At 33.5% G+C, this 13473-nt stretch overlaps 1 non-coding gene across 1 annotated transcript; it reads left to right on the top strand.

Moving 5' to 3' along the window:
* The first annotated feature begins 10111 nt into the window (after positions 1-10111).
* Positions 10112-10184, top strand: TRNAE-UUC (transfer RNA glutamic acid (anticodon UUC)). Its single transcript has one exon. It is a non-coding gene; the product is annotated as a tRNA-Glu (tRNA).
* Positions 10185-13473: the final 3289 nt, after the last annotated feature.

A 13473-nucleotide genomic window follows, 5' to 3' on the forward strand; every position in this document is an offset into this window, starting at 1 on the left:
AACGTAGTCTACTAGGCCTAAAACTAATGACAGTAAGGATTTAGTTGCTAGTATTGCATTCCGCATCACAATGTACATTTTGCTAAAAGAAAATGTCAACTCATCCAGGTCATGTCACCCACCACCCCCAATTTTCATGAAATTCGGTATACTTATAGAACGTTTAATGCTGATTACAAAAAATGACAATTTCTTTTAGATTGGTCAAGGGGTTAAGAAGTTACGCACTTTTTAAAATCTCCGTGTACGCCACTTGCGGCTCTACTTTGAATGACACGTATTAGGTTATAAATGATAGTATCTTCCCTCAGGTTTCCCATAGAAACTTCAAGTTTTGTTTTCTTTTGTTCAGAATAGTGTAAGCTTTCATTTAAATAAGGTTTCAGATGAGTGTATCAATAACCATGCATTTATGTATAGATTAATTTGTTTTTTTTAGAAAAATAAATGACAACCTCAAGAGCAAATTTCATGCAATGTCCCCCCTTCAATTTTACCCAATTTTATATGTAGGTAGCTCAGAGTGTATACTAATGCCTGATGGAAAAATCGGGATGGGTGATTCAGAAACAGGGTGATAAAAAAAAACTTGCATCAAATGACATTAAAAGTTAATCTTATTAAAATGCTTATGTACAATATGTTTTAAGGTAAAATATTCAAAATTTCTGTTCACTATGCGTGAAGGTAAGCATAGGCGTAACCTGGCGGGGGCAAAGGGAATCATTTATAGATTAATAAAAATTTACAGGTTAAATATATTTTGTGAACCTCCTGGCACTTGATTAACAAACAAATAAAGAGTAATAATTGTTATTTTTCAAATGTATTTAACAAATAATCTTGGAATTTATTTTTATGGGATGGAAAACTTTGTGATTCTCTCAACCCAAAGATAGTTCCCAAGTTACGCCCATGAAGATAGTAACAATACTTACTTTATTGTACTCTATGCATTGCCAAAATTTCATGTACTATAAATTGTTCCGTTCACATTTTAGAAGAATATTTTGACCATTTCGAACACACTAAATTATTTGACTTATTACTAAGTACATATGCATGCCCATCCAGTTGTGTTGTTAATGTCCACTAGACACAGAATTCTTTGTGGCCAGTATTCAGTGACCACAAGGAAAAAAAAAAAAAAAACCTTGGACGAGAAGTCCCCGCGCAGCTTTCCCTTCTTTCACTGAGGTACACAAACTCAAAAATGCATATGTGGTGAGAGTTCCAACTACATTCCTCACTATATATATATATTACACTCACTATTACATAACACAGCAAGTTATATTATTTTCATACCTTGAACTTCATCTTCACAGCTGCATTCATCCATTGCCTCATTCAAATCACTGGTCTTGAAATTTTTGTTTCGCTGGAGAATTTCCAGTAATACATCAATTTTCTTTCCTAGCATTGAATTCACTTTATACTCAATGTCACCATTCAATTTGTCTTCAGCATCGGAAATGATCTGAAACATTAAGAAATATTATTGAAACTGCTTAGTCATGGGCGTCCAGAAGGGGGGGCAAGGGGGGCCGTGGCCCCCCCTGGAAAACGAAAGTCAACCAAAATTTACATATTTCACACATATAATTTAATTTCAGCCACAATAATGTGTGTTAATTATTGCACGAACATGATAAATTCAAATTTAAGCAATGTTTTATGAGGGATGAACACTATTATTGGGGAAAATATGCCATCTTGGCCCCCCCTGGAAAAATATACCATCCTTGCCCCTCCCTGGAAAAAATCCTGCGGACGTCCATGTGCTTAGTACACTGTTGTTTTAAAGTGTTTTCTTCTGAAAGTACTCCAACCTGTTTAACGTAGTCTACTAGGCCTAAAACTAATGATAGTAAGGATTTAGTTGCTAGTATTGCATTCCGCATTACAATGTACATTTTGCTAAAAGAAAATGTCAACTCATCCAGGTCATGTCACCCATCACCCCCAATTTTGATGAAATTCGGTATACTTATAGAACGTTTAATGCTGATTACAAAAATGACAATTTCTTTTAGATTGGTCAAGGGGTTAAGAAGTTACGCACTTTTTAAAATCTCCGTGTACGCCACTTGCGGCTCCACTTTGAATGACACGTATTAGGTTATAAATGATAGTATCTTCCCTCAGGTTTCCCATAGAAATTTCAAGTTTTGTTTTCTTTTGTTCAGAATAGTGTAAGCTTTCATTTAAATAAGGTTTCAGATGAGTGTATCAATAACCATGCATTTATGTATAGATTAATTTGTTTTTTTAGAAAAATAAATGACAACCTCAAGAGCAAATTTCATGCAATGTCCCCCCTTCAATTTTACCCAATTTTATATGTAGGTAGCTCAGAGTGTATACTAATGCCTGATGGAAAAATCGGGATGGGTGATTCAGAGACAGGGTGATAAAAAAAAACTTGCATCAAATGACATTAAAAGTTAATCTTATTAAAATGCTTATGTACAATATGTTTTAAGGTAAAATATTCAAAATTTCTGTTCACTATGCATGAAGGTAAACATAGGCGTAACCTGGCGGGGGCAAAGGGAATCATTTATAGATTAATAAAAATTTACAGGTTAAATATATTTTGTGAACCTCCTGGCACTTGATTAACAAACAAATAAAGAGTAATAATTGTTATTTTTCAAATGTATTTAACAAATAATCTTGGAATTTATTTTTATGGGATGGAAAACTTTGTGATTCTCTCAACCCAAAGATAGATCGCAAGTTACACCCATGAAGATAGTAATAATACTTACTTTATTGTACTCTATGCATTGCCAAAATTTCATGTACTATAAATTGTTCCGTTCATATTTTAGAAGAATATTTTGACCATTTCGAACACACTAAATTATTTGTCTTATTACTAAGTACATATGCATGCCCTTCCAGTTGTATTGTTAATGTCCACTAGACACAGAATTCTTTGTGGCCAGTATACAGCGACCACAAGTTAAAAAAAACCTTGGAGGAGAAGTCCCCGCGCAGCTTTCCCTTCTTTCCTTGAGCTCGGGTCATAAGGAAGCATTGTTCACTCTCCCCCCCTCCTCGTGGGAGTGCGGTGCACAGGATTGGCAAGTCTCAGCAGGTTTCTTTGCTTGTGGTTCCACTTTAGTAGGAAGTTGATGGACCAATTGGATGCAAGAATTTTATTGCTGCATTTTCTCTTTTCACGTGGACTTTCTAAGCAATCCTACAAAGAAGTTTGAGTCGCACACACAAGCTACTACACAACTGTTTAAGAGTTATAATTCAGAAAGCCACTTCTTCACAACTGTCAAATCATACAGTTAATACGAAACATATTTCATCAGCACTTATTATTTTTGCATTGACTGTTAAACAACCAGTGTTTCGAAGTAACTGGATACAAGTAACAGTTACTTTTTATTTAGGAATTCTAACTGTAACTAGAGACTTTTAAAAGTAAATAACTTTATCGTTAACAACGGTAACAGTAGCGGAAGAGCTAAATTTGACAATTCTGTTCCCAACTATAAAGAAAATATATGTACCTTCTCTGGATACTACGTAAAAGGATTTTCTTGGAATTGCTGACCTGGCAAAGAAGCTATGCTTTGTTGCATGCTAACTTTAGAACTTTCACGCTTTACTTCAATTCATTTCTAATTGCATGTGAAAACTGCAGTGTTGTTGGTGGACTGCTGCGTTCATTTGGAATGTGGTTGTAGAGCATGGAAAAAGTCATTGTCGAAGGAGTGCATCTTTGGATCTTGTTGAACTTGGAATGGAGGAGAAAGAAATAGGTGCAAGTGGAATCAATGACACCACATTCACAATACCGTGGTCAGCATACAAATGATTTCTTAATTAAAATTATTCAAGCAAAGCTGACTCTGTGTTCCATCATTTATTTTCAGTAGTAATGTAAATATATAAAGACATAATGTACTAGAAACATAAGTAAACGCAACTAGAAACGCAAGTCTTCATGATCATTGATAGTGTGGAATTTTAACACAAATTAATGTAAGTTACTTTCACAGTAACTGTAAAATAACTCACAGTTACTTTCAAAGTACCAGTAACTGTCAGAGGCGAAGATATAGTACAAGCAATGCAAGCACTGCTTGCATAATTCAAATATAATTTAATGAACTTAATGTTCTAACCGTATTTAGTTTCCATCGCACTCGATTTCGCGAAAAAAATGCGGCCGCAAACTTCCCCAGCAGCTCTGTAGCAAGCACCAGCCTCAATGCTTGCAGCCGTTCTGCGGGAAAATAAGGCCTCCGAAGGAGTCACATGGCGAAGCGTGAAATTCTGGTGGAACCCGTCCACAAAGCTTCTACAAAAAGCTGTGCTTTCCGAGCTTGCGTGATTCCCGAAAATAGCCGAGTTCAACCAAAAGCAGAAGGATTCATCTATGGGTACGTTGCCAGCAAAAACTAGTAACGAATATTTGTCTTCATGAACACGTAAACAAGATCGCAAATATAATAATAATTGTTAGTCATAAAATAACTAAAAGAAGTTATTATCACTGTTCTAAATTCCATATATATCATATTATATTACAAATTATTTTAGATTTCGCGAAATGTAAAACGCGTAAAAAAAGTTGACATTGGGAGTTGGGGCAGTGGAATTTCTGCACCCCCGTGAAGAGTTTTCTCAGGGAGGGAGGGAAGATTGGACGGACCTTGGTCCTGCACCCTGCTTCCTGGTCGGTCCAGCTTAAATTACGCCAGAAGTGTTGACCGCTACCAGTGTTTGCAACTGCCAAATTATTTACGCAGTAATTCAAGTGAACTCTTTCACAAATTTTACAATCAATAAATTGACTGCTTTTGAATAAAACTTGGGGTAAAAATAAAGCTATCTGAGAAAGAACTATCTACTGATATTTGTACATGGCATAGAAGTAAATCGTATACATTCTGCATATTATGAGCACAAGAATATGTTTTAATGATTGATTGATTGATTTGTTGTTTTAAGTCCACTTTATGCACAGTAAGGCTAATCGGGACTGGACCTACAGTTTAAAATGGGATCTGAAACACTTGTGCCTCCACCGGGTATCGAACCCGAAACCCCTTAATTACAAGGCGACGACACTACCACTGCGCCATCGGGGAGGCCCGAATATGTTTTAAGTTCTATTATTATGACGCAAGTGTTGTTCCCAGGGTCTTTTTACGGTCCCCATTTTGTCATCTTTTCCTTCCTTTGACGTTTTCTCTTAGATATACTGGGCCAAAAGGGGGTTATGTCTACCATCCACCCCCACCCTTCGCCCCGGGCACGCCATTGAATGACACTTTATTACTTAAATATTAATGTACATACTCGTTCTGCTGAAATGATTGATTCCTCCGCGTAATTTTTATCTCCAAACTGATATATCTTTCCTTTGTGACGGATAAAATTAAGGAAATAGGTTGGTATCACTTTCTGTTGTTTCAGAGATTTTCAAAGTGATCTTGTGTGCATGCTTGCATTTGCAGTTGTGGAAAGCGCGTGGGATAGTGTGAGTGTTTGTTGCTTCGTGTTTTGTGCTGTGAATTTATCGGAATGAACGCGTATTTAGGAACGGTTGATGTGAAGTGCGGGTGTATTATTGAGCAATTGAAAATTGCTTCGTTTAGCTCGAGAGAGATAAGTGTTAAAATGAAAATCGTGGAAGGGGGTCGACCAACACCAAGAGTTTGAAATTTATTGTGGTGAGTACATCGTCTATGCATGTGTTTCTTTGCTTTGAAATGAATTTTTTATTGTTTGTGTTTAACTTTTTATTTAGTGTTAGTAGTTGAGGAATTAGATAAGGACGGTCGCTATTTAATATTCGCAATTAATTTGCACGTACTTATAACTAATTTGCACGGGTTTTAATTAATTTGCACGTACTTATAACTAATTTGCATGTACTTAGAATACTTTACATTTATGTATTTGCATGTTTATAACTTTTTATGAATATATAATTATTTATTTTATGAAAAATATGTATATAGAAGGTAATTAGAGGTACTAAACGCTATGCATATGGTTTTATATTCATTACTGCAAAGTATGTAATGTATAAAATGTTAATATTAATGTTTATAGTATTGAAAATAAGAGTTTATGGTTTATGAACCGCTATGAAAGGTGTTAATGGTATGAAAGAAGACGGTCCCGGTACTCGAACCCGCGATATGTAACGGTAATAAATATAGTGCACTATGTAATACTGTTATATGGCATGTAATATATTGAGCGGAGACGAACTATGTATAACGTGTGAGCTGAGTCTGATGCCAAACAGACAAGGGTGAACTCCGCGCAGGTAGAGGAGAAAGGAATTTGGGAGATGTGCGGTGAAGGTCAAATGACGTCAGAACGCCAGAACAAGGAAAGAACCCGATTGACCAATCAGAACTGGTTTTTTCAAGGTTAACCAGTACGCAAGAACAGGGGAAAGGTATGCAATACTGTAGGGCAGGGGAGGGATTCAACCAGACAACAAAGGATGTCTGGAATGCGCAGCAAGGGTCAAATTTTTTGAAACTGTGCGTCGCTTGCATGCTAGAACATGTTTCTGTCTAAGTAAGCCAAGTTTGCCCAGAACACAAGAAAAAAGGATTTTTGGATGCCCAATTAGATTGGAGCGACAACTTTACTTTGAACAAGGAGAACGAAGCGTAAGGGTTTTTTATATGTACTAGGAAGAAGGGAGAGCTATCAGGGACTGGACCTACAGTTTTCACTATTTGCTTTTATCACGGGGTATCGAACCTAGGACCCTTTGAATATTGATTTAGGTAGTAAATGTATGTTACTGTGTGCTATTTAACATAATATCGAGTTTATTTTTTACCAAACTTTGACTTTATGTCAAACATTTTTCCAGCTTATCCTTATTTTTATTCAAATAACACAATTTCATCTATTCAGGCAATATTTTTTATTATATTTTCAACACACAAATTGCATTCTTCAATTTTTAACTTATTATTTTACAACTTTATGTTAATTTTTTACCAAAATAACACTATTTATACTATTCAGGCAACATTTTTTATTAAATTTTGGACTCACAAAGACATTTTTTCAACTTTTGACTTATTATTTACAAGTTCAGGTTTATTTTTTTTACCAAAATAACACTATTTATACTATTCAGGCAACATTTTTTCATTAAATTTTGGATTCACAAAGACATTTTTTTCAACTTTTAACTTATTATTTTACAACTTTATGTTAATTTTTACCAAAATAACACTATTTATACTATTCAGGCAACATTTTTTCATTAAATTTTGGATTCACAAAGACATTTTTCAATTTTTAACTTATTATTTTACAACTTTATGTTAATTTTTTTACCAAAATAGCACTATTTATACTATTCAGGCAACATTTTTTATTAAATTTTGGACTCACAAAGATATTTTTTCAACTTCTATCTGTTTATTTCACAAGTTTAGGCTTATTATTACCAAAATAATACAATTCAATCTGTTCAGGAAAGACTTTTAGTTACATTTTCGACACACAAAGTGTGTGTTCTCAACTTCTATCTGTTTATTTCACAAGTTAAGGCTTATTATTACCAAAATAACACAAACAGAAACCAATATGGCATCCAGAAAGAGAAATCAATAGTCACACCCATAGCACAGTTTAAAAAACCACATAGCTGAAACCTTAGAGAAACATAAAACTGCAAACATAATATATCTAGATTCTTCCAAGGCATAGGATAGAGTAAAAACATGGCTGGCTTATGGACAAACTCAACAACATAGGAATAAGATAGACAAGCAATCTTATTTTCAGTACAGAATTCCAATTACTCAAATAAGCTACATCGTACGTAGTACATAAGAAGAGCAAATTAGCATCATCAACCGTAAACCATCATGCTGAAACAACTAAGCGAGTCTAATTTATCTGAAAAAATGCCTACGTTTCAGCCTAATTTACCTCTACATTAATTATACTACCAGAATACTAAGGCTTCAAAAGTGAACACTAAGAATAATGTTCAGACTAAAGTATAGGGCATCTTGCAAAGGATTATTACTCCCTACATCTACAAGTCAATAACAATTATTCTAAATACTACGAACTTGGACAAAATATAGTCAAATACACAACACAAGAAGGAAAATAATTACAAGTAAAACAGCACACACTCAATATTTCAAAACAATCATGTAAAAATATTCTACAACAAACTGCCTCATAACATAAAACTGCTAAGTCCCCACAACATATACAAATACAATCAATAAAACTACTTGAAATGGGAAAACTGACTACAGTCTCACAGACTTGATGTAAAATAACAACAAAACTTAGAAGCATGCACAGTCAATAGTGCTCAATTTGCATACAGTTCACATGCAAACTCTCATGAAAAGGTTCAAAACAGTCTCCCAGCTCAGTTCTCATCTATACTTGGACAACAAAATCCTGCAACAAATTCTCAGAAATCCTACCTTTCCTACCCTTGCTTAAATAGCTAAAGTGCAATCTTCATACTAAAATATTGAAAAAAGGCATATCTATTTACATAAAAGTGTGTACACATGTGTTTGTCTGTGTGTACTCTTAGATAAATTGATAAAAAAGCAATATAGTTATAAATCAAACACTATACCTAATAATATTAATTTCAAAATAAGCTGATAGAAAAAGATATAATAACTACAGTATAAGCTTTTAATTTTTGTTAATTACAAAAAATAAAAGTTAAATACAGTAAATGAACTTGGTCCCTTACATTGAAAAAGGAACATAAATTGAGAGTATTTGAAAATAAGATCCTTAGGAAAATATTTGGGCCTAAAACAGATGAGGAGACAGATGAGTGGAGAAGGTTACATAATTTAGAAGTACATAATTTGTATTCATATCCAGATATTATTAGAATGATTAAATCAAGAAGACTTAGGTGTGTAGATCATGTGGTACGAATGGGAGAGGAAAGAAGAGTATACAGGATTCTTGTTGGGAAACCTGACGGTAAAAGACCAATAGGAAGACCAAAACAAAGATGGAGGGATAATGTAGAGATGAACCTAAAGGAAATTGGTAGGGAAGGAAAGGAGTATATAGATCTTGCTCAGGACAGGGACAGATGAAAGGCATGTGTTGCTGCAGCCATGAACATTCGGGTTTAAGAAGGCTAGAGAGTTAGTTAGTTATACATTAAATAAGCATAATATTTGGATTGTAAGTAGAGAATATAACAAATGTACAATGCATTGTGCATTATAAGCAGAAAATTAATCCAGTTTGCCCTAGAAATACATTTTAAGAATAGCCCAAAATAGCATGCGTAATAGAAAATTAAGAAAACTTTCTGATGCATAAAAGTACTGACTAGTGCTGAATGAATCAATTACTGTAAAATATTATTCTCTGATTCAAGTAATTTAACTGTAAACATTATCTTTTGTGTGTAAAATATAATTGTTAGTTGAACTGATAAATACAAATATTAACTTTATACGCCTTCATACACTCTAAATAACAAAACTTTGATATATAAATTAGTAACAATTTGTTAAAATTAAGTTAAACTGTAGAATTGTTTTCTTAAATAAATATAAAGTAGTAAAAATACTAAACAAATAATTCCTTCTTTTCCTATTTAAAGGATGCCAAACAGTGTAAACCAGTTGTTAGTGGCTAAATAACATAAAATTTGAAGGCAGTAACAATATTTTTAAAAAGTACTGCTTTTTACCTAACTTTGTGAATTAAATACTAGTACATTTTGTCAAATTATAAATAAAATATACCTATTTCTTTGGTATTTGTACTAAAGTGAAGAAAATGTTACTAAAACTTGGCTAGTACAGTAAATCTAAGAGTTTTAGCTTTATTTGTCCGTAACTGGATATAATTGTAACTTGTTAATCTCGCCAAACACAATCTTTACCTCAATTTTGGAAGCTAGCTGAACTTTAGCGTTTCGAATTACATATAGTGAAGGCCTCTATAGTGGAAAAATACACCCAGTCTGTAAAAATTTAGAAATGTTGTCTCCTTCTCTGTCGAACCAGACCAAAAGTGTTCTCAAATGTTTCAATATATTTCTTAACATAACTAACTTTTCAAAAAAAGAATACCTTGTGCCCAGATAGCTTAGTTGGTATAGCGTTAGGCTTTCAACCTATCTGTCCAGGGTTCGAGTCCCTGTCTGGGCGATAACAATTTTTAAATTTTGTCATCGGATCTTTTGCAGAATGGATATATAATATGTTTACAGTCTAACAGATTATTATTTATCTAAAATTTTGCAAATAAGCTTTTAAGTTTCTCAAATATCAGCATCTTTAGCTAACAGTACAGCATAACCAGTATTATTATAATAGAAATGTTCTGGTGGTAGAACCTACACCTACTGTAATATCTCTGTGGTATTAACTTACATGCAGCCCATAACTTTTGGGATTGTTTCTCCTCCGTTACATTTCCTGGCCATTTACCCTTAAGGTCGCGATTAGCCTCAGAAGCAAAAAAAGCTAAATCTTATATTTGTTCTTTTTTATATCTCTGAAACCACCTATACTATAGAACTACATTTAATGAATTTTGCAGTCTTCCTGTTTGATCTGTTAAATAATCCAGTCAATAAAAATATACTTGCATAGAAAAATCTGTTTTTCAGATACTTTAATCGGGTAATCTGCTTTTGCGTACTTCCTCAGAAATATACACAATTATAGTTCTTTATAAATTTAGCACCTGATATAGAATAAGTCGAAGTCTAGTTAGAGTTGGCCTGTAAGTGCTTCTGGTACAAGTAGTTACTTGAAAAAGCAAATATTGGGTGTATAAAAAATAGCGTTCTTGTAAAACAGTAAAAATCAACCTCATTTCCTCGTAGCATTAGCTGTAAATTCTTCTTGCAGATTAACAAAAATCTGGCATGTGGTCCTACGTCACCTATAATCCTTTGTAAGGTACGTGTTGCCCTATAAATTGTCGATATACATACTAAATCCCTAGTTACAGCCTAAGCTTTTAGTTTCAATCAGAGAATTTCAGTGTTCAGATAGTGATTGTAGCCTCGTATAATAAACCAAGTGGAAATAACCCAAGTGTTGATGCACCCAAAAACCAGTAATACTTCAAAAATACCTTGAAAAAGGCTATAAAACTAAATTATTCTTCTAGCATAGAAAAAAGTTTAGCAAATGGACCTATGGTCCATATCGTCTTGTCCTGTGAATTGTCAATATATTGATAAATGGTTATATATATATATATATATATATATTTTAAAACAAAGGAACAACGTTGGTAAGCGTCGGTAAAAAATTTCAGTCTTCATAGACACACAATAATTTTCGTTACACTAAAAATTTGGCCTCATATAAAGGTAAATAGTCGAAATGATAAACATTTCGTGTACTTTATCCAGTAAGCCTTAGCTAGAAATACAATAACAGCGTTACAGACATAAAAATTAAGCAAGCTTTGATATTCTAGTGGCACATAATAAATATAAAATATCCTTTAAAATACTCTGACAAATAGTTGTGGGTTATCTGAGATCAAAATTTTCAAGCCCTCTCTCCTGCATAAATAGGCTCCAGAATTCACTAAGCCTCAAAATAATAATGGGTACATAAAATAAAAAGCAGATGGAGAGTGATGCTGATCGCATCATCTCCAAACAGCAAAAACAAAAGTATATGGATGGAGCCCTACCTGATATATTTAGGAAACTTAGTATAAAAGTAACAAAATACTCAGCAAACTCTAAAATAAACAAACTTTCCTACATAGCAGGCGTAACCTGACCTAAATAAATACATATAGAAATACAGAACCAAAAATAGCATAGTGGAAATCAGTAAACCATAATAATAATAATAATAATAATATATTCTGTGGCTTACATTTTAGCTAAAAGTACTTTTTCTTTAGTGTTTTTGAAAAAATTTAAATAAATACTAAACTCTAAGTTAAAAATTTGTAAATGTATATATAATACAAAACAAAATAAATAAAAATTAATACATACCCTGCAAAAAATCAGTAAAAAAGGTGAAAACATATCTTTGTGCATCCAAAATATAATAACAAATCCTTCCTGACTGGATTAAATTGAGTTATTTGAGTAATATTAAACCTAAACTTGTAAAATAAAAGAGTAAAACTTGACGAAACACACTTCATGTGTACAACATTTAATTCAAACCACATCTAAATTGTGTTATTTGAGTAAACTAGAGAATAATCCTGTAAACTTGGAAAAAATCTCTCTCTCTCTCTCTCTCTCTCTCTCTCTCTCTGTGTGTGTGTGTGTGTGTGTGTGTGTGTGTGTGTGTGCGTGTGTGGATGTTTGTGTGTGTGAGTGCGTGTGTGTCCAAAATGTAATAAAAAAACACGTTCAAATCGTGTTATTTGAGTAAATATTAGGCTAAACTTGTGAAATAAACAAATAAAAGTTGAGAACACACACTTTGTGTGTCGAAAATTTAACTAGAAGTCTTTCCTGAATAGTATAAATAGTGTTATTTTGGTAAAAATAGGTATAAATTTGTGAAATAAACAGATAGAAGTTGAGAACACACACTTTGTGTGTCGAAAATATAACTAAAAGTCTTTTCTAAACAGATTAAATTGTGTTATTTGAGTAATAATAAGCCTAAACTTGTGAAATAAACAGATATAAGTTGAGAACACACACTTTGTGTGTCGAAAATGTAACTAAAAGTCTTTCCTGAACAGATTAAATTGTGTTATTTGAGTAATAATAAGCCTAAACTTGTGAAATAAACAGATAGAAGTTGAGAACACACACTTTGTGTGTCGAAAATATAACTAAAAGTCTTTCCTGAACAGATTGAATTGTGTTATTTTGATAAAAATAAGGATAAGCTGGGAAAATGTTTGACATAAAGTCAAAGTTTGGTAAAAAATAAACTCAATATTATGTTAAATAGCACACAGTAACATAAATTTACTACCTAAATCAATAATCAAAGGGTCCTAGGTTCGATACCCCGTGTTAAAAGCAAATAGTGAAAACTGTAGGTCCAGTCCCTGATAGCTCTCCCTTCTTCGTAGTACATATAAAAAAACCCTTACGCTTCGTTCTCCTTGTTCAAAGTAAAGTTCTCGCTCCAATCTAATTGGGTATCCAAAAATCCTTTTTTCTTGTGTTCTGGGCAAACTTGGCTTACTTAGACAGAAACCTGTTCTGACATGCAAGCGTTCTAGCCTAAAATGACGCGCAGTTTCAAAAACATTGACCCTTGCTGCGCATTCCAGACATCCTTTGTTGTCTGGTTCAATCCCTCCCCTGCCCTACAGTATTGTATACCTTTCCCCTGTTCTTGCGTACTGGTTAACCTTGGAAAAACCGGTTCTGAAAACCTACCGACGCGTTTTCTGATTGGTCAATCGGGTTCCTTCTTTGTTCTGACGTTCTGACGTCATTTGACCTTCAACGCACATCTCCCAAATTCCTTTCTCCTCTAC

The sequence above is a fragment of the Lepisma saccharinum genome, chromosome 4, assembly GCF_977018435.1.
Source record: "Lepisma saccharinum chromosome 4, izLepSacc3.1, whole genome shotgun sequence".
Taxonomy (NCBI): Eukaryota; Metazoa; Arthropoda; class Insecta; order Zygentoma; family Lepismatidae; genus Lepisma; species Lepisma saccharinum.